The sequence below is a fragment of the Psammomys obesus genome, unplaced genomic scaffold (assembly GCF_907164565.1).
Source record: "Psammomys obesus unplaced genomic scaffold, mPsaObe1.curated_primary_1811, whole genome shotgun sequence".
Taxonomy (NCBI): Eukaryota; Metazoa; Chordata; class Mammalia; order Rodentia; family Muridae; genus Psammomys; species Psammomys obesus.
Window position 1 is genome coordinate 1,366,036 of NW_026585644.1, and position 6,555 is coordinate 1,372,590.

Consider the following 6,555-nt stretch of genomic DNA (forward strand, 5'->3'; position numbering starts at 1 on the left):
TCATGTATTCTCTCCGGCATCCATTTGAATGCCAGTGCTCACAAAACCTTTTAAAAGACCCCAATGTCTCATTTTCCCCTGGAGTCCTATATTATTTATAGTATTATTTTATGAAGAATGGTGTTTTCTCATTTTCATTAATATTCATGTGTCCATTATCAGCCTCTTAGAACTCTTAGTATATGTAATCTAAGTAATTACGCCTCGCGTGAAACATGGCAATCCACATCTGTTTTTGGATTGCTTTGCAATTTTCTTTTCAATTTATCATTTAGGTACACAAAGAAATTACTGTTCACAGCTGAGCAGAGGATAGCATGGGTTCAGGTAACATTTCTAATTAAAACTCCTGATTGACTCTCAGTTACTTTAAATGTCAAATGACAAGTAGAGCGCTGTCTTTTAGATAAATAGAGCACACATCTAAGAGATATTTTAATGCACAGCTGTCAGCAGTGGAGAACACTGAGAAAGATTATCTGCACACTCCTTGAAATAGTGACAGGAAAAGTTTTTTTTAAGTATATATGTGATATTTTTTCACAAATCCTTCATTATTTTAATCTACTAGAAGTAAGTGGTCCTCATTTCTTGGTATGGGTAACTACATTTATTTAAATCACATGTATTATGGATTCAGATAATTTTATGTCAACTCTTACCATTGATGTAAGCATCAACATAATATTCATTAAAATAGACATAACAAAGGTACAAATCACCTGATTTTCTTACCTGGGATGTTTTGCCACATGACATAGAAAGGCATGTGCGTGTGTGTCTGTGTCTGAGTGTGTGTACATGTTTACACAGGTAAGCGTGGGCACACATGTTTAATGCCACTTCTGTGGGGGTCAGAGGACAGCCGTGGGTCTGCACTTGGCTTCTAACTTGAGACACAATCTCTCTGTTGCCAGCCATGCATTTTCTGAAATAGCTAGTCTGTGAGCTTCTGGATTCTTGCATCTGTCTGCCATCTTACCATGGGAACAGTGCTGAGCCTGGCTTCATATGCTTTCTGAAGACTTGCACTTAGGTCCTCATGCGCTGCATGGCAATTGCTTTTGTTCTGAGCCATTAAGTAAGTTACATTAAAGATATCAATAAATTCACTGAGGAACATCAGAATTTAACATCCTCTAGGAAACTGCTTAGCCTTTCTGGGATCAAGACTTCTTGTGTTATCCATGTTGGATTCAACTCCCAGTCTTCTCTCCCCTGCCTATCTGCCTCTTTCTGCCACTGTGCTGCCACCCCATAGCCATTTCTAGGCAGCCACAGCTCCCAGCCTCACTCCCACTTTAGCGATAGACGCTTGTGAAAATTCTTTCCTCAAATAAAAAGAATATAAAGTGGAAACTGGATGGCTGATTTTGAGTCAAATATATAGATCTAGTTAAATCCAGAATGCCTACAAAAATTTTATCAAGATGTGGAGGGTGATACCCTACATTTTGCCTTCTTTTTCTATCTCAAGAAAAATGTGTCACATATTAAAGGAAAACATACAAAGGTTATTTAACCCATTTTACTTGTCCTTAATCATCAGTCCTTTACATGTTCTCCTTAGGTATTTATGACCATGAGTCTTAGGCAGGGCCTCAGGTGTATAAAAATCATAGCTCACATGTCACTAAGGTTTTCCATGTATCTTTGTATGCTGTATTTTTGCAGTATTAATTCCTTCTTATATGTTGTTAAAAGAATACAAGAGGGGATTCTTTTTTTTTAAAGAGGGGATTCTTTTTTTTAAAGAGAGGATTCTTTTATATTCTTTATATGCATAACCATGTCTGTCTGTGTATCAGTTCTTCAATTCTTCTTGTTACAAAAGGCGATATATTTTTTCTCTCAAGTCTAATCTACTCTTACTCTTTCAACACCACTGGGAACTTCCTACTCATGCACGTCTCTTCCTAATGTTCTTCATTAGTACTTGATCACAATGTGGTATTTCTATTGTAAGATAACTGGTTCCTAAACTACATAATCCCCCCCAGAGAGAGCTTAATCTACATGCATGCCTCTTAGAGACAAATCAGTTGTGTAGCTTCCTGTAGAGGTAAGAGTTCCATTTTTTTTCTTTCATTTTCATCTATCATTCCATTAAAACACTTCTTGGCAAATAAGCAATGATTTGTGGCTTAATATAGTAGACACTTTGAATATTAAATCTATATTTAATTGGTGTTTGATATCATTGAGACTTCCATTATTTTTATTATAGGCTTATTTTTTTTTGTTTCCATAATGCTCTAATCCTACACTCCCTTCTGAATCTCATATATATACATTTATGTACATATATATATATATATGAATGTGTATATGAAATTTCTTCCACAAAATTTTAGAAATTTTTTCAATGTATTTTCAGAACAAAATTCTTTTCTTCTGAATCTCATGCACTTATACAGAAATGTATATGAAATATATTCCTGAAAAATTCAGAGATTTTACAATATACTTCTATAACAATAAGGACTTTCCTCAAGTCCTAGATATACCACATAATTTTAATATTAGTTAAGAGTCTTAATCATGTAATCCCTTGTCAACAATAACAGCTTGTTATTCTTCAGTTTTCAGGTGCAGTCTGTATTCTTTTTCATTTCTGCCGTAGACTTCTTTATGCTGTCATATCCTGCTCATATGTGGTTGTTAGCTTCTCTATATACTTAAATCTGTTTTCCATAAAGCAACCAGGAAAATTCTTGTTTACTTCTATGAAAGTCATGCATGTATATAGTAGGGATGGTCCTATTCTTATGCAAAACTTACAAGAAAACAAACAGAAAACCAAACACCAAACTAGTGTAATTTTTACTCTTGGGTTCAATTTCTATTCCACAAAGGTAGCCACAATCCATGTTTATCAGCCATCTTGTAGTGTTTAGCTTTCTCTTTAGATAACACTGTTATAATGATGATAACAATGCTCTCATTTGCTTTTCTAGTTTTATTTTTGGTTTCAGCTTCTTTGTTTTCAGAAGTTATCTTTTGACCTTACACTATAGAACATGACTTTATCGCATGTGTACAACAAACAGAACTCAAGTTATTGGCCAGCATTTTTACTTTCCAACATTATTCTAGTACAATTTTGTAAAAATCAATTCTTACTATTAAATTATTTAAATTTTGTAAAAACTAGTACTATTTGGACCATACCATATATTAATATTTATTTTGTTGTCTTGAACCATTTTATTTGTGGATAAATAAATGCTTATTATTTGCACAAAGCTGTTGAGCAACCCTGACATTGTTCAGTTTTCATGAAAAACAGCAGATGGACTTTATCTTTGCTCAAAAAAGTATCTGCACAGTCATTGCTTTGGTATCTGCTTTCTCTAGCATCTCAGAAATTCTCTTTCCTGTATTGATGAGCTAGAACTTGGTACCTCAGATATTTTAAACACTCTGTAAGCTTTTGGTTGTTTCTATTTACACTGTAGTCTCAAAACTTCTTGTGTTTCCTGATATCCAGGGATATGTGCCATAAAACAGAAAGGCTTTACACAGATTTTCCTCATTTCTATTTCTATCTTCCATTGAGATTATATAAATTATATGCCTAAATCTCTTTAGATAAAGGTTAGTCAACCACAGTCTTGGCTTTTCTTTGTCTTTGTCTTTCTTTTTTTTAATTTTTAAAAATTATTTGTTACAATTTATTCACTTTGTATTCCAGCTGTTGCTCCCTTTCTCATCCCTCCCAAACTCATCCTTCCTCCCTCTTCTCCTCCCTTCTCCTTCCCTAGTCCACTGATAGGGGAGGTCCTCCTCCCCTTCCATCTGACCCTAGTCTATCAGGTCTCATCATGGCTGGCTGCATTGTCTTCCTCTGTAGCCTGGTAAGATTGCTCCCCATCAGGGGAAGGTGATCAAAGAGTCAGTCACTGAGTTCATGTCAGAGACAGTACCTGTTCCCTTTCTAGGGAACCCACTTGGACACTGAGCTGCCGTAGGCTACATCTGTGCAGGGGTTCTAGGTTAACTACACGAATGGCCCTTGGTTAGAATACCAGTCTCAGAAAAGACCCCTGTGCCCAGAATTTTTGGTTCTGTTGTTCTCCTTGTGGAGCTCCAGTCCCCTATAGGTCTTTCTATTTCCCCTTGTTTCATAAGATTCCCTGCACATAGTGACTTCCCCCATATTAGTTTCCTTTGTGACATGAACATGTTGAGATTTTTTTTCCCCAATCTCTATGTCTTGGGATTTTTATAGAACAATTTCTTTTTCAGTTTGGGTCTCATATTATATAAGAGTAACCAACCCATTGTTCTAGCACATTGCTTGAAAACTGACACCCAAGTATTCAAGGTTTCAATAGAAATCTTTCATTACTACTTTTTTGAGTAAGGGTTCTCTAGAGTAATATATATAATTTAATAGGCTGGATTACAGGCCAGCAGTCCAGCTAATCCAACACTGACTATCTAATAATGAAAAGTCCACGGGTCCAGTAGATGCTCAGTTCACGAGGTTGAATGTCTCAGCTGGACTTCAGTATATGCCAGAGTCCTGAAGAAGTAGACTGTAATGGCAGTGAAGGAATGAACCTTCCAGGGAGAGGGAGGACTAGCAGGCAAAAGAGCAAGCTTCCTTCTTTTATTTTCTTTATATAGGAGGCTTATCAAAGGTATGGCCTAGAGCAAAGCTGGATCTTCCCATCTCAAATTTCAGATTAAAGTTATAGCTTCCCATCTTAATATCAGATTAAAAATTATTTGATTAAGAAAACAGTCCCTCAACGCGAAGGTTGTGGTGGATGATGAGCCAGCTGGGGCCAGTTGGAACAGCTTGTGTGAATAGGGTTGTGAGCTGGGTTATTGAAGTAAAAATGTCCAGAAAAATCCATGGTGGTTCTGTGGTGGAGATGAAATGACAGGAATCATTTGGGAATTGATTAAAGAAAAACTTATTCTTCCCTATGAGGTACTGGACCTGCAAAGTTATGATGTAGGAGCAGAGAATCGTAATGCCACCAATAATCTGGACTCCAAGGATGCTGCAGAGGCTATAAAGAAATACAAGTCAGAATCAAGTGTGCTACTATCACCCCCAATGAGAAGAGGGTTGAGGAGTTCAAACTTAAACAAATGTGGAAATCACAAATTGCCACTATTCTGGGGGGCAGTCTTTAGGGTAGCTATTATCTGCAAATATATTAATGGCTGGTTACAGGCTGGGTAAAATCCATCATCATTGGTCATCATGCTTACAAAGACCAATACAGAGCAACTTATTTTTGTTGTTCCCTGGCTTGGAAAAGTAGAGATAACCTGCACACCTGAAGGTGGAAGTCAAAAGGTGACATACACGGTACATAATTTGGAAGAAGGTGGTGCTGTTGCCATGGGCAATATGTACAATATGTACAACCAGGACAAGTCAATTGAAGGTTTGGTACACAGTTCCTTTCAAATGGCTCTGTCAAAGGGTCTTTGTACCTCAGCACCAAAAATATGATTCTGAAGAAGTATGTCAGACGCTTCAAAGACCTTTTTCAGGAGATCTATTGCAAGCAACACAATATTCCAGTTTGAAGCTCAGAAGATCTGGCATGAGTACAGGCTCATGATGACACAGTGGCCCAGGCTGTGAAATTGGAGGAAGCTTCATCTGGGCCTGTAAAAACTATGATGGCGATACACAGTCAGACTCCATGGGCCAAGGTTATGGCTCCCTTGGCATGATGTGGCTGATTTGTCCAGATGTTCTAGAAAGGACAGGAGACATACACCAACCTTATTACTTCCATTTTTACCTGGTCCCAATGCTTAGCCCACAGAGAAAATCTTGATGACAATGCTGAGTTCAGCTTCTTTGCAAAGGCTTTGGAAGAAGTCTGCATTGAGACCACTGAGACCAGCTTTATGACTAAGAAGTTGGCTGGTTGCATTAAAGTCTTACCCAATGTACCACGCTCTGAATACGTTAGAGTTCATGGACAATCTTGAAGATAACTTGAAGGCTAAAGTAGCTCAGGCCAAACTTCAAGGTTAAACCTGGGCTTAGGAGAAATCTTTGTGGTAAACAGGTCCACAGGTTTACATTTTTTTAAAGTAAAGCTCAAGAATAAAAGCAAAAAAATTATTTTGTAATTTGTTTAGGAGACAAAGTTGAACTTTTTATACATTTATAGCACTTTTATTTTTCATATAGTTATTGCCATCTTAATGAATGTGGCATGGAAATTTTTTTTTTCAAATTGTATTTTGTTGTGTGCTATGGTCTAGGAGTTACATTAGTAACTGTTCACATTAACTGTCACTTTTTCTTTTTCTCTAACATAAATGACCAAAATCAGAAGTGTGCCAAGGGTGAGCAATAGTTACAGTTTGGCTCTGGTGGTTATCACCTTCTTTAACTTGGTTCCCCAGCAAATCTCTTTTTCACTTGTGAAATTTAAAATCTAAACAGATAACCAAAGATTTGCTTTTCACCTCAGTATTCTTGACTGAATTTGCAATGACCTGTTTCTCAAGTAGTGTAACAGCCAGTGGTTCTTTATGAAGACATGTCTTCTCAGTAGCCACAAGTCAGTC

At 36.9% G+C, this 6,555-nt stretch overlaps 1 pseudogene; it reads left to right on the forward strand.

The window, feature by feature from the left end:
- The first annotated feature begins 4,847 nt into the window (after positions 1–4,847).
- Positions 4,848–6,013, forward strand: LOC129687202 (isocitrate dehydrogenase [NADP] cytoplasmic-like; annotated as a pseudogene).
- The last annotated feature ends 542 nt before the right edge of the window (positions 6,014–6,555 follow it).